Source organism: Triticum dicoccoides, chromosome 2A, assembly GCF_002162155.2.
Source record: "Triticum dicoccoides isolate Atlit2015 ecotype Zavitan chromosome 2A, WEW_v2.0, whole genome shotgun sequence".
Taxonomy (NCBI): Eukaryota; Viridiplantae; Streptophyta; class Magnoliopsida; order Poales; family Poaceae; genus Triticum; species Triticum dicoccoides.
Genome location: NC_041382.1, coordinates 665,560,425 through 665,587,395, shown reverse-complemented (window position 1 = coordinate 665,587,395; position 26,971 = coordinate 665,560,425). Strand labels below are relative to the sequence as shown.

Below are 26,971 nucleotides of genomic sequence, written 5' to 3'. Positions count from 1 at the left end.
ATGGAGCTGCTCGAGAGCGGGTTGGCGGGGATGGAGATCTCCATGGGCGAGTCCGATACGGAGCCAAGGATGAAGATGAAGAGCATCAGAAAGGCGCGTTCGGCTAACCTGAGGCCCATTGAGAGTTCCAGGAGTGGATCTGGAGGAGGCGGGAGTGACTTCTTCATGACCCACAACCACCTCCTTGCTACCTCTTGAGCACTGCATTGGTTTTTCCTTGAAGAGGAAAGGGTGATGCAGCAGAGCAGCGTAAGTATTTCTCTCAGTTTTTGAGAACCAAGGTATCAATCCAGTAGGAGGCCACGCACGAGTCCCTCGCACCTACACAAACAAATAAACTCCTCGCAATCAACGCGATAAAGGGGTTGGCAATCCCTTCACGGGCACCTACGAGAGTGAGATCTGATAGATATGATAAGATAATTTTTTTGGTATTTTTATGATAAAGAGAAATAAAGATGCAAGTAAAATAAATGAAAAATGAAATAACTAAGTATTGGAAGATTAATACGATGGAAAATAGACCCGGGGGCCATAGGTTTCGCTAGAGGCTTCTGTCGAAAGTATAAGTATTACGGTAGGTGAAGAAATTACTGTTGTGCAATTGACAGAATTGAGCATAGTTATGAGAATATCTAGGTATGATCATGTATATGGGCATCACTTCCAAGACAAATAGACCGACTCCTGCCAGCATCTACTACTATTACTCCACACATCGACCGCTATCCAGCATGCATCTAGAGTATTAAGTTCAAGAGAACAGAGTAACGCTTTAAGTAAGATGACATGATGTAGAGGGATAAACTCATGCAATATGATATAAACCCCATCTTGTTATCCTCGATGGCAACAATACAATACATGCCTTGCTTCCCCTACTGTCACTGGGAAAGGACACCGCAAGATTGAACCCAAAGCTAAGCACTTCTCCCATTGCAAGGAAGATCAATCTAGTAGGCTAAACCAAACTGATAATTTGAAGAGACTTGCAAAGATAACGAATCATACATAAAAGAATTCAGAATATTCAAATATTGTTCATAGATAAACTTGATTATAAACCCACAATTCATCAGTCTCAACAAACACACCGCAAAAGAAGATTACATCGAATAGATCTCCACAAGAGAGGGGGAGAACTTTGTATTGAGATCCAAAAAGAGAGAAGAAGCCATCTAGCTAATAACTATGGACCCGTAGGTCTGAAGTAAACTACTCACACTTCATCGGAGAGGCCATGGTGTTGATGTAGAAGCCCTCCGTGATCGATACCCCCTCCGGCTGAGCTCCGAGAAACGCCCCAAGATGGGATCTCGTGGATACAGAAAGTTACAGCGGTGGAATTAGGGTTTTGGCTCCGTATCTGGTAGTTTGGGGTACGTAGGTATATATAGGAGGAAGGAGTACGTCGGTGGAGCAACATGGGCCCCGCGAGGGTGGAGGGCGCGCCTGGGGGGGGGGGGGTAGCCGCTGATACGTCTCCAACGTATCTATAATTTTTGATTGCTCCATGCTATATTATCTACTGTTTTGGACTATATTGGGCTTTATTTTCCACTTTTATATTATTTTCTGGACTAACCTATTAACCGGAGGCCCAACCCAGAATTGCTATTTTTTGCCTATTTCAGTATTTCAGAGAAACAAAATATCAAACGGAGTCCAAACGGAATGAAACCTTCGGGAACGTGATTTTCTCACCGAACGTGATCCAGGAGACTTGGACCCTATGCCAAGGCATCGGAGAGGCAGTCACGAGGGTGGGGGGCGCGCCCCCTGCCTCGTGGGCCCCTCGGTGCTCCACCGACGTACTCCTTCCTCCTATATATACCTACGTACCCCCAAACGATCAGAATAGGAGCCAAAAACCTAATTCCACCGCCGCAACTTTCTGTATCCACGAGATCCCATGTTGGGGCCTGTTCCAGAGCTCCACCGGAGAGGGCCATCATCACGGAGGGCTTCTACATCATCATAGCCTCTCCGATGAAGTGTGAGTAGTTTACCTCAGACCTTCGGGTCCATAGTTAGTAGCTAGATGGCTTCTTCTCTCTTTTTGGATCTCAATACAAAGTTCTCCCCCTCCCTCGTGGAGATCTATTCGATGTAATCTTCTTCTTTTTGCGGTGTGTTTGTTGAGACTGATGAATTGTGGGTTTATGATCAAGTCTATCTATGAATAATATTTGAATCTTCTCTGAATTCTTTTATGTATGATTGGTTATCTTTGCAAGTCTCTTCGAATTATCCGTTTGGTTTGGCCAACTAGATTGGTAGTTCTTGCCATGGGAGATGTGCTTAGCTTTGGGTTCGATCTTGCGGTGTCCTTTCCCAGTGACAGAAGGGGCAGCAAGGCACGTATTGTATCGTTGCCATCGAGGATAACAAGATGGGGTTTATTTCATATTGCATGAATTTATCTCTCTACATCATGTCATCTTGCTTAAAGCGTTACTCTGTTTTTAACTTAATACTCTAGATGCATGCTTGTAAGGTCATATTTTTCCCTAAGTGTTTTGGTGATTGATGACAACGCATTTGCGGACTAATCGTGTGCCATGAGCTTTCCAGACTCTTCCCTGCTAGGCACAAGACGATTGGGTGCCCCTCGAAGACTGACGAAGACGGCGTATTTTCTACGTTTCCTTTTGGTGGATTTGAGTCGTAGGAAAGCCGTACTATTAAGAGGGGGTCCGCGTTGGAAAGGTTTGGGTGGAATCATCACGTACACGTCTTCTTTTATCCCCTCCTTTCTTCCTTGGAGCTTCCTCCGTTTTTCTGCCACGGTTGACTGGCTGCTTGTGTGGTTGCGGTAGTACCGCTCCAGGATCAACGGTAGTACCGTGGGCATCCACGGTAGTACCGCTGGTGTTCACAGTAGTACCGCTCCCATGGAGCCGTACTACCGCTGCCCACCAGGCTAGTGCCGCCCGTTTGCGGTAGTAGGAGCAGATGTAATTTTTTACATCCGCACCTACCGCGGTAGTACCGCTTTCGCCCTGCGGTAGTACTGCGCTAGGCGGTCAGGCAGTAGTACCACCCCTCGGCAGTACTACTGTGTCGAGTTTTTGCTACTTCCGTTCTTTTGCGGAAGTATGCACGGAAGTTCCCCTTTCCCCCTATCGGGATTTTTGCCTTACGGTAGTACCGCACTGAGGGTGCGGTACTACCGCCCCAGCTTGCGTCTGTTTCCCTGGCTGGGGGTCGCGGCAGTATCGTAGGGTGGTACGGTAGTACCGCACTGCCATGCGGTAGTACCGCTTGGTTGCAAGCAGTACTACCGCGCGGCCTTGCGGTAGTACTGCTGGCCATGCGCGGTAGTACCGCTGGCCGCGGGCTGGTAGGTGGATAACGGTTGGATCTTTTCCTCACACTATATAAAGAGTCTCCTTTTTCCCCGTTGACTCACCTCTTCCACCATTAAAGCTCCATTTTCGCCCGATCTCACTCCCTAGCCAACCAAACTTGTTGATTTGCTCGGGAGTGGTTGAGAAGGCCCCGATCTACACTTCCACCGAGAGATATTTGATTCCCCCTACTAATCCCTTGTGGATCTTGTTACTCTTGGGTGTTTGAGCATCCTAGACAGTTGAGGTCACCGCGAAGCCACAATCCATTGTGGTGAAGCTTCATGGTGTCGTTGGGATCCTCCAATTGAGTTGTGGAGATTGCCCCAACCTCGTTTGTAAAGGTTCGGTCGCCGCCTCCAAGGGCACCAATAGTGGAATCATGACATTTCGCATTGTGTGAGGGCATGAGGATATTAAGGTGGCCCTAGTGGCTTCTTGGGGAGCATTGTGCCTCCACACCGCTCCAACGGAGACGTACTTCCTCTCAAAGGGAAGGAACTTCGGCAACACATCCTCATCTCCACCGTCTCCACTTTTGGTTATCTCGTGCCTTTACTTGTGTAGCTTAGTTGTTTCATATATCTTGCTTGCTTGTGTTCCTATTCGTGTTGCATCATATAGGTTGCTCATCTAGTTGCATATCTAGACAACCTATTTTGATGCGAAGTTTAAATTGCTAAAGAAAAGCTAAAAATTGTTAGTTGCCTATTCACCCCCCCTCTAGTCAACCATATCGATCTTTCAGTTGGTATCAGAGCCTCGTCTCTTTATTAAGGACTTTACCATCCGAAGAGTATGGTTGATACCGTAGACAGAGCGGAGGAACACTCCGGCGTGAATCCTATCTCGTCTACGGGCGATGGGGGAACTTCGGTCTCTCGTGAGGAGTTCAATATAGCCTTGGAGACATTGAAAACCTCCACGACGACCGAAGTTGAAAGCATGTTTACTAAATTTCTTGAGGGGCTTAAACTATCCACCGCACCGTTGAAAGTGGGGGATCCCGCCAACAAGGTGTCGGATGCTATCCCCGACAAGGGGGAAGCTAGTAGTGAAAAGGCTCCTTCTTCTAGTGGCAAGAATGGCACCGTCATCTTTGCCCATGTGGAACCACCACTTGTTTATGGTGGACCGGTTCCTTCTACTCATTTGAATCATGCCGGTCCTCCTCCTAAGATTGTGAAAAATGAGGATTTTGATTCTTGGGTTTACCGCTTTAAACGTCATTTAAATCATGTGAACACTAACCTTTGGAGAATCATTGAAGAAGGTTTCTATCCACATGATCCAAGCAACTTCACTCCTCGAGAAGCCGCGGACAATCAATTCAATGAGAATGCTCTCTTCATCATTCAAGATGCAATTCCACCCGAAGACCTACCTCATCTTCGTCCCTTCGCCTTGGCCAAAGATGCATGGCATTGTGTCGTGTCTCTCTACCGGGGAAGCGCAAGCATTCAACGCTCCAACTATGAAGTGGTACAAGATGAGGCCGATGAGTTTGCAATGAAGGAAGATTAAGAACCTCGTGAGCTTTATCGGAGAGTCACCAAACTCGCGGTCTCACTACGAGATCACGAGAGCAAGGACACGTATGACAATTGGATCAAGCGCAAATTCCTCAAGGCAATGATGCCCTACCACAAGGCCATGTCCTCCATCATTTGCCAAAGACCGGACTTCCATACTTTGACCTCAAGCGAAGTGTTGGATGAGTTTGTGGCCATGAACATTTTGGACAAGACCGCCGACAATGCGGTGCTCCATTCTCAACGGGCTAAGAAGCCTAACCTTGCATTGAAGGCCAAGCTCACCATGGAAGAAGAAGAAGAGGAAGAAGAGGAGAGCAACCCTGAAGATACGAAGTATGCATATCATGAACATATGGCACTTGCTTCAAGGCAATTTTAGAGCAAGAAAAACTCAAGGCCCAACTTTTGCAAAAACAACTCGAGTGGCACAAGGGGCAAGCAACATGTAAGGACTTGCTGCAATTGCAGCAATGTGAGTCATTTTGTTGCGGAATGCCCGTATGAGAAGAGGGAAGACAACGGTGGCAAACTCATCCGAAAGGACAAGGCCAAGTCGTTCCCCAACAAGAACAACTTCACCAAGAAGACTCCTCCCAAGGCCTTGGTTGTGCAAGAAGAGTACAATGAGGATGATGACGATGATGAAGATGATGAGTCGGTTGCCATGGCCTCCGTTGCCATTGCAACAACTTCACGAGTGTCTCTCTTTGACTCACCCAACGAGAGCATCACCGCCAAGCGCCTCATGGCTAAAGCCACCAACAAGGTAACCTCCAACATCAAAACTACCATCATTAATCATCCTTCCCCATCGGATAGCATTAATGAAGTTGAGGGAGCTAATGTGGAGGCTAACGAGTTTGAGGCCTTTATGGGCAAACTCAAGAGAAAATCCAAGAAGCACTTTGTTGCTCTCTTGGAACAACTTGGTGAGGCCAATGACATGATCGAGGCTCGCGAAGACACCATCTCGAAGATGGAAGGGCATAGTCGTGACTATGCCGATGAGATTTCGGATCTTTCCAATGCTCTTGAGGAAGAGCGTGGTCTTCGTTTGGCTCTTGAGGAGCCACACAATGTTGATCATGCTAAGTTAGAGAAAGATTATGATCATGCCCTCGTTGTTTCTCGTGTGCTAAATTCCGAGAAGGCCAAACTCGGGGTTGATCTTGCTAGACTCAAAGAGGAGTTTGATATACTTGACAAGGCCCACAAGGCCTTGAAGGGTATTCACGCTAGTCTCAAGGAGTCTCATGATCAACTCCAAGTGAAGCTAACTAAGGAGAAAGCAACTTTTCCTCATATGGTTTTAATTGATAATGCAAATGCTACTAACCCGTGTTGTGAGCATATACATCTTGTTGAGGAAAATGCTAAGTTGAAGGCGCAACTTGAGAGAGGTCTTGCGACTTGCATACAAGGCAAGAAGAACCTCAACGATCTCTTGATCAACCAAAAGGGAGGTTTGGCGAAGGAAGGGGTTGGGTACGTCCCCGACTCCAAGAACAAGAAGAAGAATGACAAGACCAAACGACCTCCTCCCCTCATGCAAACCTTTGTGAGGACGGGAGAGAGTGTCCCCGAGGAGGAGAAGAAGAACAAAGTCAAGAAGGGCAATGTCACCTCTCCCAACAAAGCCGGCGATTTTAATCCTTCTTATGTGTTGTGCCGTGCTAGTGATGGGCATGTTTATGCCAAATTTGTTGGTTCTCTTCATGAGTACATTGAATGGTCTATTTGGGTTCCTAAGACCCTTGTTACTAACATCAAAGGACCCATTACAAAATGGGTACCGAAAACCAAGCATTGATCTCTTTTAGGTGTTTGCTTCCGGTGGTGGATCATGGTTGCTCGATAGCGGAGCTACAAATCATATGACCAGAAGTAAGGACTTGGTGGTGGACATGCACAAGGTTCCATCTAAGGTATTGGGACTTGGCAAGGTTGTCATCTCTCATGATCTCACGATCGAGAAGGTCATGCTTGTTGAGTCCCTTGCATACAATTTACTTTCCGTTCGTCAACTTGCAATCATGGGCTTTGCCACTTTCTTTGATATCGATACCGTGGCCCTCTTGTGGAGCAAGACTCTTAAAGTAGCCTTTGTTGGGCATGTCGAGAACGGTCTATATGTGATTAACTTTTCAGAGCGACCCACTAAGACCGCGACATGCCTAATGGCTAAAGTTGATGTGGGATGGCTTTGGCATCGCCGTTTAGCCCATGTCAATATGAGATCTTTGCAAAGTCTCCTAAAGGGGGACCATGTCCATGGACTAACGAATGTTAGTTTTGCTAAAGATCGTGCTTGCAGTGCCTGTATCGAAGGAAAGCTACATGAGAAGGCTCACCCTCCCACGACTATTTATTCAAAGAGGCCTTTGCAGCTCCTTCACATGGATCTCTTTGGGCCTCCATCCTTTGATAGTCTTGGAGGTAGGAAGTATTGCTTGGTGATTGTGGATGACTACTCAAGGTACACGTGGGTGTATTTCTTCAAGAGGAAGAGCGAGACCCAACAAACCGTCATCGACTTTGCAAATGAAGCACAACTTCAACACAATGCAAAGATCTTGACAATAAGAAGTGACAATGGCACCGAGTTCAAGAACTACACCTTGGATGAATTTCTTAGTGATGAGGGAATCAAGCATCAATATTCCGCACCGTACACCCCTCAACAAAATGGTGTTGCGGAGAGGAAGAACCGGATGTTGATGGATGCGGCAAGGACCATGATGGCGGAGTTCAAGTCTCCGTACAACTTTTGGGCCGAAGCCATCAACACCGCGTGTCATGCATCCAATCGGCTCTACCTCCGCAAGGGCTTGAACAAGACTCCATATGAGATACTCACCGATAACAAGCCCAACCTCAAGTACTTCCGGGTATTCGGGTGTAAGTGTTTCATTCTCAAGAAAGGTGTTCGGTTGTCTAAATTTGAGGCTAGAGCTTATGAGGGCATATTTGTTGGTTATGCTACAAACTCTCATGCTTACCGTGTCCTCAATAAATCCACGGGACTTATTGAGGAGACGTGTAACGTGGAATTTGATGAGAATAACGGCTCCCAAGTGGAGCAAAATGGCACTTGTGATGTAGGTGATGAAATTCCTCCTCAAGCCATAAGAAGAATGGGTGTTGATTTCATCCTACCCATTGAGGAACCCCTTGTGGCCGAAGGAGAAGGACAATGCTCCACTCAAGTGGAGCCATCACCAACCCAAGGCCCACATGCTTCCGAAGAACAAAGTGAAGGCCCTCAACCTCATGAACAAGACCAAGGGCTAGATCATACTCAAGATGGTGTGGACACACCAAGTGATGCCCAAGGTCAAGCTCTCTCCCCCGAGCAAGTTCAAGATCAAGAACAAGTTCATGACGGCGCTCAAGATGATCAAGTAATCGCTCCTCAACTCACCACCGAGGAGGAATTAGAGCGTCGTGCCGCCAAGGTTGCTTCCAAGCTCTCCACCAAGGATCATCTCATGACGAATGTGCTTGGAAGCTTAAGAAAGGGGGTAAGCACTCGTAGAAAATTAGCAAATTATTGTGAGCATCACGCGTTTGTCTCTTGTGTGGAACCCCTCAAGGTCTATGAGGCGCTAGAAGATCCGGATTGTCTCAATGCCATGCACGAAGAACTCAACAACTTCGAGCGCAACAAATTGTGGAGATTGGTGCCAAGGCCAACAGGGAACCACAATGTCATTGGAACCAAGTGGATATTCAAGAACAAGCAAGATGTCCATGGGATTATCATTCGCAACAAGGCTCGTTTGGTAGCACAAGGCTACTCCCAAGTCGAGGGTATTGACTACGGTGAAACCTTTTCTCCCGTTGCTCGTCTTGAATCCATTCACATGTTGATTACATATGCTTCTCATCATAACTTTAAGTTACATCAAATGGATGTGAAGAGTGCTTTTCTTAATGGTCCCATTAATGAATTGGTGTACGTCAAGCAACCCCCCGGGTTCGAGGATCCCTACTTTCCCGATCATGTGTATCAACTCGATAAGGCACTCTATGGCCTTAAACAAGCCCCACGTGCGTGGTATGACCACCTTACCGAGTTGTTACAAGACCGTGGGTTTGAAGTTGGGATAATCGACCCCACTCTTTTTACTAAGAAGGTCAAAGGGGAGTTGTTTGTGTGCCAATTATATGTTGATGATATTATCTTTGGTTCTCCTAACAAAGCTTTCAATGAGGAATTTGTCGCTCTCATGACCTCAAAGTTCGAGATGTCCTCCATGGGGGAGTTGAAGTTATTTCTAGGGTTCGAAGTGAAGCAAAGAAGAGAAGGAACCTTCATCAATCAATCCAAATACACTCAAGACATGCTCAAGAGATTCAAGCTAAGTGATGTCAAGCCGGCTTCCACTCCAATGCCCACCAAGTGCCAAATTGACTTAGATCCCAATGGTAAAGTGGTGGATCAAAAGGTATATCGTTCCATGATTGGATCCTTGCTTTACCTTTGTGCATCTTGACTGGACATCATGTTGAGTGTGGGAATTTGTGCACGGTTTGAAGCCGCACCTAAGGAAAGTCACTATGTGGCGGTCAAAGGAATCTTTCGATATTTGGCTCATACCCCAAACTTTGGCTTATGGTACCCAAGAGGATCAAACTTCAAGCTTGTAGGGTACTCAGATTCCGATTGGGCGGGAGACAAAGTGGATAGGAAGTGCACTTACGGAGGGTGCCAATTCCTTGGTTGCTCTTTGGTAAGTTGGTCTTCCAAAAAGCAAAGTTGTGTGTCTCTCTCGTCCACCGAAGCGGAGTATGTTGCGGCCGGTAGTTGTTGTGCACAACTCTTATGGATGAGGCAAACTTTAAAGGATTATGGTGTCACTTGTGACAAAGTGCCTCTTTGGTGTGACAATGAAAGTGCCATCAAGATCTCTCTCAACCCGGTGCAACACTTCAAGACGAAGCATATTGAGATCCGGTATCACTTCATCTGGGATCACATTAGGCGAGGAGAGATCGAGCTCAACTACGTCAACACTCATGATAACCTTGCAGATATCTTCACGAAGCCCTTGGATGAAGCAAGATTTCGCAAGTTAAGGCATGAGCTAAATATCATCGATTCGAGCAATGTTGCTTGAACCCTTGCACACCCCACCATACTCAACGTGTTGTCCTATTTAGATGTAGGCATGGACATAGGGGGAGTGATGTTCTATCAATGAACTCTCCCTCCCCCCATTATGCATAAATCAATCAAGTCTTTCACATTAGCCATTTTTGATGGTACTTGTGCTTCAAAGACGAGTTTTGGTCATGGACCCAAGGATAATTCTTCGCGGTGCCATACCAATTGACTCAAACATAGGTGGCTACGGCCACCGCCCTCTCTTTTGGAGAGGTGGTGTCTCGTGGTTGGTTCATTTGTCGTGTGCCTTTCTGGTTTTGTGTGTTGCGTGGTCTTGTGGTGTTGTGTTGGCTCGGAGTAGTTTGTGCAAAGATCAAGTTTTTTTTCAAGCTCGAAACGTGCATCTTCTTGAGCCCATGGTACTACCGCGTCTGGGCGCGGTACTACCGCTTGGGAGGCACGGTACTACCGCGCCACAGCACGGTACTACCGCGCCACAGCACGGTACTACCGCACCATGCGGTACTACCGTGTCTGGGCACGGTACTACCGCGCCGTCAAGGGCGCGTGGGGGTTATGACTCGGGCAGGGGAGTTACCACTCCCCATACCCATTCACTATCTCTCTCTCCACGTCTCTCCCTCTCAAGAACGGCGCTGGAGGCCCTCGCCGGATCTCCATCTCCGACCACTCTCCTCGGATTCCGACCGGTGGGATCGTTCCCCACCACTTCCTCTTGCCATGGACCAAGGTTTTTCCCCAAATCCCTCTTTTTCTTGGCTGTTCTCTTGCTTCTAGGTTTTTGGGGAGAAACTTGTTGTTCTTGAGATTTTAGGCCAAATCTATGCAAGAGTAGGAAGTAGGAGAGTCGTGATGCGTAGGAAACATACTTGATATGCTATCTTGTGGTAGCTTTGTCCTACCGTAGTACCGCCGTGGTTTCGCGGGCTTTCTCAGATTTGAACAAGTTCAGATCTGATGCGGTGCGGTACTACCGTGCCCGCGGTACTACCGCTCTTGCGATACTACCGCCCGTGGTCAGGCGCGGTACTACCGCACCGAGCGGTACTACCGCTTCGCGGACGCGGTACTACCGCGCCGGCCGCGGTGCTAAGGGCGTACTACCACTCCTACACCCGGTACTACCGTGCTCCTGCACGGTACTACCGCGTCTATGAGCCGTACTACTCTCTTAGCTCCGCAGCTCTTGGCAATACTACCGCAGGGATCAAATCTCTCTCTAGGCATGTATCATGTGTGCTTTCTACTTGTTTCACTTGACTTTGTTGTGATCTTTGCATTAATCTCTCTTGGCTGTTGTGGGTGTTTTTGCGTTCTGTGTCTCAGGTGGTGGCTCTCGCCGTTCCAATCCCAGTCGAGACACTGGCTCCAAGTGTCTGCGCAACCCCCAAGATGAAGCCCCAGAGGGATCCAATGCCCCCAAGCGCATGTCAAGTCTGTTGCAAGCAAGCAAAAGGAACCGGCTAAGGCCATGGATGAGATCTCCGCCACTGAGTATATCGAGCACCGGAGGATCAATCCCTATGTGAATCCTCGGGCTACCCTCAAAGGCACCGAGATGTTCTAGACCAAGCAACAGGTTCTCATCTATCTGGATGTGATCAAGAACAAGCAGAACACCTACGTGGATGTCAAGTGGATAGATATGCAGCACATGCGGAAAGAAAAGTTTCGTGACTATTTTGGAGAGGCTCTGGACTTGGTGGAGCAGTTTGCTATTGAGCCGGTGATCTCCTTTCACCTTGACTATGACCCTGTGCTTATCTGTCAGTTCTTTGCCTCAGTGTACTTTCATCCCGGGGAGGACCGGAGGATGACTTGGATGACCAATGGCCGTCAGCTGTTTGCTACTTGGAAGGAGTTCATGGATCTGCTGCACATTCCCGATGATGGGCTTCACACCCCCGTTGGCGTCCGCCCCCATGCCAACTCTGAGTCTGCCAACAAGAACCTGCTTCAGCCCTTCCTTGTTGAGAAGGTACTCCCCAATGGAAAGTCTACTTGGGTGTTGAACTCTTTTCTGGATATCATGCATCGCATCTTCCGCAACACTCTGTTCCCACGCATTGGCGACAAGGACAAGGTTCATGCATATCTAGTGGACATGTTGCTCTTGTGTGCAGAGGCACGTACTTCTCAGACTCAGCCACTTGATGTCTCTCACATCATGTGGTGTGAGCTTCGGTTTGCGGTGTTCACTCGCAAGGTTCCTATCTATGGACCGTACCTGTTTCTGCTGCTCTCTACCACTTGGGAGAAGACGTTTCCAGGTGATGAGTTCCTTGCTCCAGACTGGATCCGCCATGAGTCCATCTGCCTCCGCGTCAAGCCCAACTAGGCGAACACCACTACTCGTGCTGAGGCATCTTCTGCTAGGAGGGCTTCTGGTCAGGGGGAGGCTGCTGAGGACCGTGCTGAGGACCGTGCTGCTGAGGACCATGCTACCAGGTCCACCACTTATTCCTCTGAGCCATCATGGGCCAAGAAGCTGAAGGACAAGATGAAGACTCTCTTCTGCATGCAAGCGAAGGGACAGTACAGGGCTCACGTGGCTGACAAGGAGAGTCGCCGCCGTGACAAGAAGGTGATGAGGCTCTTTGGAGAGGATGTGTCTGGCGGGTCTGAGGACGTCATCACTCCTGAGGATGCCTAGATGTCTAAGTAGGGCTACAAGTGGACCAGTTCAGAGGATGACATGGAGGAGACTATCCCTGCCGCTGAGTCTGACGAGGAGCATGAGGAGCAGTGGGACGACTTCTCTGCTTGAGCCACCACGTGTGTTGTAGGTGTCCTCTATGCCTTTTTGGCGTCTCGATGCCAAAGGGGGAGAGAGTGTAGGGATTTGCGTTGTGTTTGGTGTGCTTGTTTGCTTTGTTTGCTTTGTCGTTTGGACCTCGTTTACTTTAGTTCGGTTTGTGCTTCCGAGACCTTTCCTCCATATGGTGTAAGACATATGCACTCTAGCTATCTTAGTTAAGCACTCTATTTATATTAGTTATCTTATGTTTGTACTATCTTGTCTAGTGATAAATTTGTCTTGTCTCTATAATATAGGGGGAGCTCGATTCCTAGCATTCGTGCTCATCTAGGTGGCACACTTTTAGAGGGAGCCCGTCTATATTATAGAGAGGAGGGGTTTGCTTTTACTCAATAGTATTTTTCCTTGTGCAAATCCCGTTTTGTCATCAATCCACCAAAAAGGGGGAGATTGTAAGGTCATATTTATCCCTAAGTGTTTTGGTGATTGATGACAACGCATTTGCGGACTAATCGTGTGCCATGAGCTTTCCAGACTCTTCCCTTCTAGGCACAACACGATTGGGTGCCCCTTGAAGACTGACGAAGATGGCGTCTTTTCTACGTTTCCTTTTGGTGGATTTGAGTCGTAGGAAAGCCGTACTATTAAGAGGGGGTCCGCGTTGGAAAGGTTTGGGTGGAATCATCACGTACACGTCTCCTTTTATCCCCTCCTTTCTTCCTTGGAGCTTCCTCCGTTTTTCTGCCACAGTTGACTGGCTGCTTGTGTGGTTGTGGTAGTACCGCTCCAGGATCAACGGTAGTACCGTGGGCATCCTCGGTAGTACCGCTGGTGTTCACGGTAGTACCGCTCCCATGGAGCCGTACGACCGCTGCCCACCAGGCTAGTGCCGCCCGTTTGCGTTAGTAGGAGCGGATGTAATTTTTTACATCCGCACCTACCGCGGTAGTACCGCTTTCGCCGTGCGGTAGTACCATGCTAGGCGGTCAGGCAGTAGTACCGCCCGTCGGCAGTACTATTGTGTCGAGTTTTTGCTACTTCCGTTCTTTTGTGGAAGTATGCACGGAAGTTCCCCTTTCCCCCTATCGGGATTTTTGCCTTACGGTAGTACCGCACTGAGGGCGCGGTAGTACCGCGCGTGCGGAAGTACCACCCCAGCTTGCGTCTGTTTCCCTGGCTGGGGGTCGCGGCAGTACCGTAGGGTGGTACGATAGTACCGCACTGCCATGCGGTAGTACCGCTTGGTTGCAAGCAGTACTACCGCGCGGCCTTGCGGTAGTACCGCTGGCCATGCGCGGTAGTACCGCTGGCCGCGGGTTGGTAGGTGGATAACGGTTGGATCTTTTCCTCACACTATATAAAGAGTCTCCTTCTTCCCCGTTGACTCACCTCTTCCACCATTAAAGCTCCATTATTGCTCCAAGCTCCATTTTCGCCCGATCTCACTCCCTAGCCAACCAAACTTGTTGATTTGCTCGTGAGTGGTTGAGAAGGCCCCGATCTACACTTCCACCGAGAGATATTTGATTCCCCCTACTAATCCCTTGCGGATCTTGTTACTCTTGGGTGTTTGAGCATCCTAGACGGTTGAGGTCACCGTGAAGCCATAGTCCATTGTGGTGAAGCTTCGTGGTGTCTTGGGAGCCTCCAATTGAGTTGTGGAGATTGCCCCAACCTCGTTTGTAAAGGTTCGATCACCGCCTCCAAGGGCACCAATAGTGGAATCACGGCATCTCACATTGTGTGAGGGCGTGAGGAGATTACGGTGGCCCTAGTGGCTTCTTGGGGAGCATTGTGCCTCCACACCGCTCCAACGGAGACGTACTTCCTCTCAAAGGGAAGGAACTTCGGCAACACATCCTCGTCTCCACCGTCTCCACTTTTGGTTATCTCGTGCCTTTACTTGTGTAGCTTAGTTGTTTCATATATCTTGCTTGCTTGTGTTCCTATTCGTGTTGCATCATATAGGTTGCTCATCTAGTTGCATATCTAGACAACCTATTTTGATGCAAAGTTTAAATTGCTAAAGAAAAGCTAAAAATTGTTAGTTGCCTATTCACCCCCCTCCCTCTAGTCAACCATATCGATCCTTTCAATGCTGGATAGCGGTCGATGAGTGGAGTAATAGTAGTAGATGCAGAATCGTTTCGGTCTACTTGTCACGGACGTGATGCCTATATACATGATCATGCCTAGATATTCTCATAACTATGCTCAACTCTGTCAATTGCTCAATAGTAATTTGTTCACCCACCGTAGAATACTTATGCTCTTGAGAGAAACCACTAGTGAAACCTATGGCCCCCGGGTCTATTCTCATCATATCAATCTACATCACTTTAATCTTTTTTTGCCTTTTTACTTTGCCTTTACTTTTCACTTTGCATCTTTATACCAAAAATATTATATCTATCAGATCTCACTCTCGTAAGTGATCGTGAAGGAATTCACAACCCCTAATCGCGTTGGTTGCGAGTAGCTATCGTTTTGTGCAGGTACGAGGGACTTGAGCGTGGCCTCCTACTGGATTGATACCTTGGTTCTCAAAAACTGAGGGAAATACTTACGCTACTCTGCTGCATCATCCCTTCCTCTTCGGGGAAATCCAACGCAAGCTCAAGAGGTAGCAGGCGTGCCCCCTACCTCGTGCCTTCCTGGTTGATTGCTTGACATAGGGTCCAAGTCCTCTGGATCATGTTCGTTTCGAAAATCACGTTCCCGAAGGTTTCATTCCGTTTGGACTCCATTTGATATTCTTTTTCTATGAAACTCTGAAATAGGCAAAAAAACGACAATTCTGGGCTGGGCCTCCGCTTAATAGGTTAGTCCCAAAAATAACATAAAAGTGTATAATAAATCCCAATAATATCCAAAACAGAATATAATATAGCATGGAACAATAAAAAATTATAGATACGTTGGAGACGTATCACTCCTCGACACGAGTCTAAGGAAAACTGGAGAAGGTTGCTGCTCCCATAGGGGAGCATGACATGGAGCTTGGCGAGAGCGAGCTTGCGGGGGTGTAGGACTACACAGAGTACATTGCGATTATGGAGAGGAAGGAGCATCAACTTCATAAAGCCTACGACATCAAGGACAAGAGAAAGACAACTTCGGACGAGCGGGAGATTGAGATCTAGTGCAAATTCTGGGAGAGGTGCTTCGGCATCAGATTCAGTTCCTTCGACGCGGAAAGTAAGAAACTCTACACTTGATTTTATCTACACCCTTTATCTACCAATGTATGAATCCAAGAACAAAGCTTAGCTCCGATAGACAACCCCCTTGCTCGGCTTGGCTTCATGATTTCGTGAGATCGATATGAGAACATAAGAAAAGACCAAGATAGTATTGTGTGTTTTACTTGCAGTAGTAGATTTATCTGACAAGTGTTAGAATTTTTTAGAACCAACCATTTGAGTAGATACCTCGCCGGAAAAGTATCACTTAATTTAATTGATTTTTTAGAACCAATCATTAGAGTTGAGACCCCTACACTAATTTTTTGAAGTCAACTAAATTAAGTGATTTTAGTTGACTTTATAAAGGCACTCTCTGGAAGAGTATCACTTAATTTAATTGACTTTTAAAAAATAATGTTCTTAATTGTGCTTCTTCCATGCAGCTTCTCTTGGTCCCATGTACTCTTCAACCGGAACCATCCTAGAAGATGCTATTTCGGAGAGTTCCATCCAGATCTTCTCCATCAAAGTTACTAGTCTAATGTGTGGTCACAGCTGGCCACTGCAGGTTTATGGCTTTGTTGCTGCTAGGAACTCGGTTGATCTAAACACAACTATATCTTCAGGTGCGCTAGGGATAGATCCCAAACCCTCACTCAAAAGGTGATGAGTGCAACTATCTGTTGGAAATATGCCCTAGAGGCAATAATAAAATGGTTATTATTATATTTCTTTGTTCATGATAATTGTCTATTATTCATGCTATAATTGTGTTATCCGGAAATTGTAATACATGTGTGAATACATAGACCACAACACGTCCCTAGTGAGCCTCTAGTTAACTAGCTCGTTGATCAAAAGATAGTCATGGTTTCCTGACTATGGACATTGGATGTCATTGATAACGGGATCACATCATTAGGAGAATGATGTGATGGACAAGACCCAATCCTAAGCATAGCTCAAAGATCGTGTAGTTCGTTTGCTGTAGCTTTTCTGAATGTCAAGTATCATTTCCTTAGACCATGAGATTGTGAAACTCCCGGATACCGTAGGAGTGCTTTGGGTGTGACAAACGTCACAACATAACTGGGTGACTATAAAGGTACACTACAGGTATCTCCGAAAGTGTCTGTTGGGTTGGCACGAATCGAGACTGGGATTTGTCACTCTGTATGACTCAGAGGTATCTCTGGGCCCACTCAGTAATGCATCATCATAATCAGCTCAATGTGACCAAGTGGTTGATCACGGGATCATGCATTATGGCACGAGTAAAGTGACTTGCCGGTAACGAGATTGAACGAGGTATTGGGATACCGACATCGAGTCTCGGGCAAGTAACGTACGATTGACAAAGGGAATTGTATACGGATTGATTGAATCCTCGACATCGTGGTTCATCCGATGAGATCATCGAGGAGCATGTGGGAGACAACATGGGTATCCAGATCCCGCTGTTGGTTATTGACCGGAGAGTCGTCTCGGTCATGTCTGCGTGTCTCCCGAACCCGTAGGGTCTACACACTTAAGGTTCGGTGACGCTAGGGTTGTTGAGATATTAGTATACGGTAACCTGAAAGTTGTTCGGAGTCCCGTATGAGATCCCGGACGTCACGAGGAGTTCCGGAATGGTCCGGAGGTGAAGATTTATATATAGGAAGTCAAGTTTCGGCCATCGGGAAAGTTTCGGGGGTAATCGGTATTGTACCGGGACCACCGGAAGGGTCCCGGGGGTCCACCGGGTGGGGCCACCTATCTCGGAGGGCCCCATGGGCTGAAGTGGGAGGGGAACCAGCCCCTAGTGGGCTGGTGCGCCCCCCTTGGGCCTCCCCCTGCGCCTACGGTTGGAAACCCTAGGGGTGGGGGGCGCCACACTTGCCTTGAGGGGCAAGCCACCCCCTTGGCCGCCGCCCCCTAGGATATTGGATCTCCTAGGGCTGGCGCCCCCCCTAGGGACCCTATATATAGTGGGGGGGGGGAGGGAGGGCAGCCGCACCCAAGCCCCTGGCCTCTCCCTCTCCCTCCCGTGAGACTACTCCGTCTCCCTGCGCTTGGCGAAGCCCTGCCGAGATCACCGTTGCTTCCACCACCACGCCGTCGTGCTGCTGGATCTTCATCAACCTCTCCTTCCCCCTTGCTGGATCAAGTTGGAGGAGACGTCTTCCCAACCGTACGTGTGTTGAACGCGGAGGTGCCGTCCTTTCGGCGCTAGGTCATCGGTGATTTGGATCACGACGAGTACGACTCCATCAACCCTGTTCTCTTGAACGCTTCCGTATGCGATCTACAAGGGTATGTAGATGCACTCCTTTATCCCTCGTTGCTAGATGACTCCATAGATTGATCTTGGTGATGCGTAGAAAATTTTAAAATTCTACTACGTTCCCCAACAGTGGCATCATGAGCTAGGTCTATGCGTAGTTTCTATGCACGAGTAGAACACAAAGCAGTTGTGGGCGTGGATATTGTCAATTTGCTTGCCGTTACTAGTCTTATCTTGATTCGGCGGCATCGTGGGATGAAGCGGCCCAGACCGACCTTACATGTACGCTTACGTGAGACTGGTTCCACCGATTGACATGCACTAGTTGCATAAGGTGGCTGGCGGGTGTCTGTCTCTCCCACTTTAGTCGGATCGGATTCGCTGAAAAGGGTCCTTATGAAGAGTAAATAGAAATTGGCATATCACGTTGTGGTTTTGGCGCAGGTAAGAAACGTTCTTGCTAGAAACCTATAGCAGCCACGTAAAAACTTGCAACAACAATTAGAGGACGTCTAACTTGTTTTTGCAGCATGTGCCGTGTGATGTGATATGGCTAAAATGATGTGATTAATGATATATGTGATGTATGAGATTGATCATGTTCTTGTAATAGGAATCACGACTTGCATGTCGATGAGTATGACAACCGGCAGGAGCCATAGGAGTTGTCTTTATTTATTTATGACCTGCGTGTCAACATAAATGTCATGTAATTACTTTACTTTATTGCTAAAGCATTAGCCATAGTAGTAGAAGTAATAGATGACGAGACAACTTCAAGAAGACACGATGATGGAGATCATGATGATGGAGATCATGGTTTCATGCCGGTGAAAACGATGATCATGAAGCCCCGAAGATGGAGATCAAAAGGAGCAAATGATATTGGCCATATCATGTCACTATTTGATTGCATGTGATGTTTATCATGTTTTACATCTTATTTGCTTAGAACGACAGTAGCTTAAATAAGATGATCTCTCGTAATAATTTCAAGAAAGTGTTCCCCCTAACCGTGCACCGTTGCGAAGGTTCGTTGTTTCGAAGCACCACGTGATGATCGGGTGTGATAGATTCTAACGTTCGAATACAACGGGTGTAAGCCAGATTTACACACGCAATACACTTAGGTTGACTTGACGAGCCTAGCATGTACAGACATGGCCTCGGAACGCGGAAGACCGAAAGGTCGAGCATGAGTCGTATAGAAGATACGACCAACATGAAGATGTTCACCGATGTTGACTAGTCCGTCTCACGTGATGATCGGACACGGCCTAGTTGACTCGGATCATGTTTCACTTAGATGACTAGAGGGATGTCTATCTGAGTGGGAGTTCATTGAATAATTTGATTAGATGAACTTAATTATCATGAACTTAGTCTACAATCTTTACACTATGTCTTGTAGATCAAATGGCCCACGTTGTCCTCAACTTCAACGCGTTCCTAGAGAAAACCAAGCTGAAAGATGATGGCAGCAACTATACAGACTGGGTCCGGAACCTGAGGATCATCCTCATAGCTGCCAAGAAAGATTATGTCCTAGAAGCACCGCTAGGTGACGCACCTATCCCAGAGAACCAAGACGTTATGAACGCTTGGCAGTCACGTGCTGATGATTACTCCCTCGTTCAGTGTGGCATGCTTTACAGCTTAGAATCGGGGCTCCAAAAGCGTTTTGAGAGACACGGAGCATATGAGATGTTCGAAGAGCTGAAAATGGTTTTTCAAGCTCATGCCCGGGTCGAGAGATATGAAGTCTCCGACAAGTTCTTCAGTTGTAAGATGGAGGAAAATAGTTCTGTCAGTGAGCACATACTCAAAATGTCTGGGTTGCATAACCGCTTGAATCAGTTGGGAGTTAATCTCCCGGATGACGCGGTCATTGACAGAATCCTTCAGTCGCTTCCACCGAGCTACAAGAGCTTTGTGATGAACTTAAATATGCAGGGGATGGAAAAGACCATTCATGAGGTATATTCAATGCTGAAATCAGCAGAGGTGGAAATCAAAAAGGAACATCAAGTGTTGATGGTGAATAAAACCACTAAGTTCAAGAAAGGCAAGGGTAAAAAGAACTTCAAGAAGGACGGCAAGGGAGTTGCCGCGCCCGGTAAGCAAGCTGCCGGGAAGAAGCCCAAGAATGGACCCAAGCCCGAGACTGAGTGTTTTTATTGCAAGGGAAGTGGTCACTGGAAGCGGAAATGCCCCAAATACTTAGCGGACAAGAAGGCTGGCAACACTAAAGGTATATGTGATATACATGTAATTGATGTGTACCTTACCAGTACTCGTAGTAGCTCCTGGGTATTTGATACCGGTGTGGTTGCTCACATTTGTAACTCAAAGCAGGAGCTACGGAATAAGCGGAGACTGGCGAAGGATGAGGTGACGATGCGCGTCAGGAATGGTTCCAAGGTCGATGTGATCACCGTCGGCACGCTGCCTCTACATTTACCTATGGGATTAGTTTTAAACCTCAATAATTGTTATTTAGTGCCAACTTTGAGCATGAACATTGTATCAGGATCTCGTTTAATTCGAGATGGCTACTCATTTAAATCCGAGAATAATGGTTGTTCTATTTATATGAGAGATATGTTTTATGGTCATGCTCCGCTGGTGAACGGTTTATTCTTAATGAATCTCGAGCGTAATGTTACACATATTCATAGTGTGAATACCAAAAGATGTAAGGTTGATAATGATAGTCCCACATACTTGCAGCACTGCCGCCTTGGTCACATAGGTGTCAAACGCATGAAGAAGCTCCATGCCGATGGACTTTTGGAGTCTCTTGATTACGAATCATTTGACACGTGCGAACCATGCCTCATGGGTAAAATGACCAAGACTCCGTTCTCAGGAACAATGGAGCGAGCAACCAACTTATTGGAAATCATACATACTGATGTGTGCGGTCCAATGAGTGTTGAGGCTCGCGGTGGCTATTGTTATGTTCTCACCCTCACTGACGACTTGAGTAGATATGGGTATATCTACTTAATGAAACACAAGTCTGAGACCTTTGAAAAGTTCAAGGAATTTCAGAGTGAGGTTGAGAATCAACGTGACAGGAAAATCAAGTTCTTGCGATCAGATCGTGGGGGAGAATACTTGAGTCACGAATTTGGCACACACTTAAGAAAATGTGGAATAGTTTCACAACTCATGCCGCCTGGAACACCTCAGCGTAATGGTGTGTCCGAACATCGTAATCACACTCTATTGGATATGGTGCGATCTATGATGTCTCTTACCGATTTACCGCTGTCATTTTGGGGCTATGCTTTAGAGACTGTCGCATTCACTTCAAATAGGACTCCGTCGAAATCCGTTGAGACGACACCGTATGAATTATGGTTTGGGAAGAAACCTAAGCTGTCGTTTCTGAAAGTTTGGGGATGCGATGCTTATGTCAAGAAACTTCAACCTGAAAAGCTCGAACCCAAGTCGAAAAAATGCGTCTTCATAGGATACCCTAAAGAAACTATTGGGTATACCTTCTACCTCAGATCCGAAGGCAAGATCTTTGTTGCCAAGAATGGATCCTTTCTAGAGAAAGAGTTTCTCTCAAAAGAAATAAGTGGGAGGAAAGTAGAACTCGATGAAGTATTAGCTCTTGAACCGGTAAGTGGCGCAGCTCAAGAAAATGTTCCTGAGGTGCCTGCACCGACTAGAGAGGAAGTTAATGATGATGATCATGAAACTTCAGATCAAGTTGCTACTGAACTTCGTAGGTCCACGAGGACACGTTCCGCACCAGAGTGGTACGACAACCCTGTCTTGGAAATCATGTTGTTAGACAACGGTGAACCTTTGAACTATGAAGAAGCGATGGCGGGCCCGGATTCCGACAAATGGCTAGAAGCCATGAAATCTGAGATAGGATCCATGTATGAAAACAAAGTATGGACTTTGATTGACTTGCCCGATGATCGGCGAGCCATAGAAAATAAATGGATCTTTAAGAAGAAGACAGACGCGGATGGTAACGTAACCATCTATAAATCTCGGCTTGTCGCTAAGGGTTATCGACAAGTTCAAGGGGTTGACTACGATGAGACTTTCTCACCCGTAGCGAAGCTGAAGTCCGTCCGAATCATGTTAGCAATTGCCGCATTCTATGATTATGAGATATGGCAAATGGACGTCAAAACGGCATTCCTTAATGGTTTCCTTAAGGAAGAATTGTATATGATGCAGCCGGAAGGTTTTGTCGATCCTAAGAATGCTGACAAGGTGTGCAAGCTCCAACGCTCGATTTATGGGCTGGTGCAAGCATCTCGGAGTTGGAACATTCGTTTTGATGAGATGATCAAAGCGTTTGGGTTTACGCGGACTTATGGAGAAGCCTGCATTTACAAGAAAGTGACTAGGAGCTCTGTAGCATTTCTTATATTGTATGTGGATGACATACTGTTGATGGGAAATGATATAGAATTCTTGGAAAGCATAAAGGCCTACTTGAACAAGTGTTTTTCAATGAAGGATCTTGGAGAAGCTGCTTATATATTAGGCATCAAGATCTATAGAGATAGATCGAGACGCCTCATTGGTCTTTCACAGAGTACGTACCTTGACAAGATATTGAAGAAGTTCAAAATGGATCAGTCAAAGAAGGGGTTCTTGCCTGTATTGCAAGGTACGAGATTGAGCACGGCTCAATGCCCGACCACGGCAGAAGATAGAGAAAAGATGAGCATCGTCCCCTATGCCTCGGCCATAGGGTTTATCATGTATGCTATGCTGTGTACCAGACCTGATGTAAACCTTGCCGTAAGTTTGATAGGAAGGTACCAAAGTAATCCCGGCATGGAACACTGGACAGCGGTCAAGAATATCCTGAAGTACCTAAAAAGGACTAAGGATATGTTTCTCGTTTATGGAGGTGACGAAGAGCTCGTCGTAAAGGGTTACGTCGATGCTAGCTTCGACACAGATCTGGATGACTCTAAGTCACAAACCGGATACGTGTATATTTTGAATGGTGGGGCAGTAAGCTGGTGCAGTTGCAAGCAAAGCGTTGTGGCGGGATCTACATGTGAAGCGGAGTACATGGCAGCCTCAGAGGCAGCACAAGAAACAGTCTGGGTGAAGGAGTTCATTACCGACCTAGGAGTCATATCCAATGCGTCGGGCCTGATGACTCTCTTCTGTGACAACACTAGAGCTATTGCCCTTGCCAAGGAGCCCAGGTTTCACAGGAAGACCAGGCATATCAAGCGTCGCTTCAACTCCATTCGTGAAAGTGTTCAAAATGGAGACATAGAGATTTGTAAAGTACATATAGACCTGAATGTGGCAGATCCGTTGACTAAACCTCTCCCTAGAGCAAAACATGATCAACACTAGAACTGCATGGGTGTTCGATTCATCACAATGTAACTAGACTATTGACTCTAGTGCAAGTGGGAGACTGTTGGAAATATGCCCTAGAGGCAATAATAAAATGGTTATTATTATATTTCTTTGTTCATGATAATTGTCTATTATTCATGCTATAATTGTGTTATCCGGAAATCGTAATACATGTGTGAATACATAGACCACAACACGTCCCTAGTGAGCCTCTAGTTGACTAGCTCGTTGATCAAAAGATAGTCATGGTTTCCTGATTATGGACATTGGATGTCATTGATAACGGGATCACATCATTAGGAGAATGATGTGATGGACAAGACCCAATCCTAAGCATAGCTCAAAGATCGTGTAGTTCGTTTGATGTAGCTTTTTTGAATGTCAAGTATCATTTCCTTAGACCATGAGATTGTGCAACTCCCGGATACCGTAGGAGTGCTTTGGGTGTGCCAAGCGTCACAACGTAACTGGGTGACTATAAAGGTACACTACGGGTATCTCCGAAAGTGTCTGTTGGGTTGGCACGAATCGAGACTGGGATTTGTCACTCCGTATGACGGAGAGGAATCTCTGGGCCCACTCGGTAATGCATCATCATAATGAGCTCAATGTGACCAAGTGGTTGATCACGGGATCATGCATTACGGCACGAGTAAAGTGACTTGCCGGTAACGAGATTGAATGAGGTATTGGGATACCGACGATCGAGTCTCGGGCAAGTAACGTACCGACTGACAAAGGGAATTGTATACGGGTTGATTGAATCCTCGACATCATGGTTCATCCGATGAGATCATCGAGGAGCATGTGGGAGCCAACATGGGTATCCAGATCCCGCTGTTGGTTGTTGACCGGAGAGTCGTCTCGATCATGTCTGCGTGTCTCCCGAACCCGTAGGGTCTACACACTTAAGGTTCGGTAATGCTAGGGTTGTTGAGATATTAGTATACGGTAATCCAAAAGTTGTTCGGAGTCCCGGATGAGATCCCGGACGTCACGAGGAGTTCTGGAATGGTCCGGAGGTGAAGATTTATATATAGGAAGTCAAGTTTCGGCCATCGGGAAAGTTTCGGGGGTAATCGGTATTATACCGGGACCACCGGAAGGGTCCCGGGGGTCCACCGGGTGGGGCCACCTATCCCGGAGGGCCCCATGGGCTGAAGTGGGAGGGGAACCAGCCCCTAGTGGGCTGGTGCGCCCCCCCTTGGGCCTCCCCCTGCGCCTAGGGTTGGAAACCCTAGGGGTGGGGGTGCCACACTTGCCTTGGGGGGCAAGCCACCCCCTTGGCCGCCCCCGCCCTAGGAGATTGGATCTCCTAGGGCCGGCGCCCCCCTTAGGGACCCTATATATAGTGGGGGGGAGGGAGGGTAGCCGCACCCAAGCCCCTGGCCTCTCCCTCCCGTGACACTCCTCCATCTCCCTGCGCTTGGCGAAGCCCTGCTGAGATCACCGTTGCTTCCACCACCACGCCGTCGTGCTGCTGGATCTTCATCAACCTCTCCTTCCCCCTTGCTGGATCAAGTTGGAGGAGACGTCTTCCCAACCATACGTGTGTTGAACGCGGAGGTGCCGTCCGTTCGGCGCTAGGTCATCAGTGATTTGGATCACGACGAGTACGACTCCATCAACCCCGTTCTCTTGAACGCTTCCGCGCGCGATCTACAAGGGTATGTAGATGCACTCCTTTCTCCCTCGTTGCTAGATGACTCCATAGATTGATCTTGGTGATGCGTAGAAAATTTTAAAATTCTGCTACGTTCCCCAACACTATCTACATTCTAACCCTTTGTGTACATTCATTCTCTTGTTGCTTGCTATTACTACCAGATCGTGTGTCCTTCATTGTTTTAATAGTCTAACCCTCGCTCGAAAGGTGGATGAGTGCAGCTCTACCTACATCCTAACCCTTCGTGTACCTTCACTCTCTTGTTGCTTGTTAGTACTGCTAGATCATGTGTCCTTCAAATAAATAGTCCAAGAATTAATTAATTGATTATTATTGTGATGCTTGCATTGCAGGATCCCTTCATGCGCCTAACATGCCCGTCTTGAGTTGTTCTGTTAATCGACCCGGTTGCCATTGAAGTTCAGCTAAAAGTAAAAGGCAAAGATGAACCTGAAGATCATGTGTTGGCTTTCACATGTTTCTATGTTCATGAAATGTATCATTTGGAAGATGGGATTCATATACGTACCCCTCGCAAGTGTTGCACGCTTGAGTTTGCTCTGGAAATGTTGCCTATGTCAGTCAAGGCTACCGTGGGCATCCGAGTTTTGCTGGGCCATGGCCCGATTAGTGTTCGGGGCAGGTTGTTTGCAGTACCAACAGTGTAAAGGAAGGGAGAGAGTTATTGCTTGATTTTCAAGATGGAAAACTGCCTACCAAGCCATATGGTGTTGTTGAGCTTGTGATGCTTGTTGTTTCTGTTGATTACCCGAAGGGAAACTTGATTGTTTATGTGGAGGCCTATCGAGATGGGTTTTTTCGCATGAGGCACGGTTGACTTCGGGGTGAAAGTGTCTGGCGGAAGTACTCGCATATGTGATCTTGTTTTCTGCAAGATGGCAGTTACCGCTTTTTGCAAGATAACATGAGATGGGCCAGACGCCAAGTTATGAACAGAAAGTGCAAACCGTATTGGCCTGATTTCAAGGCAAATCCTAAACGACGCCCTATGCGCCCGTTTCTTGAGGTATCGCAAACAGGCGCACACCCTCTGCCTCACTGGGCCGATCCATTGAACCTTTTTTTATGCTAAAACGCAAAAGTTGTGTGGTACTCTTAATCGAACCGTGATCGCCAGGTCCAATGTACGGTAGATGAACCATCCCGCCAATCTCCCCAGATGTGTTTACGAACATTAATCTTTCTATTTTATCTTGCAACAGTTCTCTTTGGTTTTTCTTTTTTCTTGGAACGGTTTTTGTGTGGCTTTTTTCTTTTTCTTTTTTGTATTACTTTCTTTTTTACAAATGCGTGAATCTTTTGAAAATTTGATGAACTTTTTCACAATAGATGATTTTTTTAAAAAAATGAACATTTTTCGAATTTGATGGAGTGTTTTTCAAATTGATATTTTTTTCGAAATTGATGAACTTTTTTCGAAGTTGATGAATTTTCTCCAAAATTTGTGATTTTTTCAAAATTGACGACCTTTTCGAAAAAAATCAGTGAACTTTTTTTAAAATTCGATGAACTTTTTTCAAATCCAGTGAAATTTTTTCAAATTGATGATTTTTTTTTCAAATCTGATGAACTTCATATTTCCATAATTTCATAACAGCATGTAGGCTGCATAATCGAATTAAAAAATTAAAGGATGATCAGGGTATATGGAAGGAAGGTACGACATATTTAAATCCTTTGATTTCTGATTACTTTTCG

The 26,971-nt window shown here is 46.8% G+C and overlaps 1 pseudogene; it reads left to right on the top strand.

The window, feature by feature from the left end:
- Window positions 1-26,101, top strand: LOC119358064 (annotated as a pseudogene).
- The last annotated feature ends 870 nt before the right edge of the window (window positions 26,102-26,971 follow it).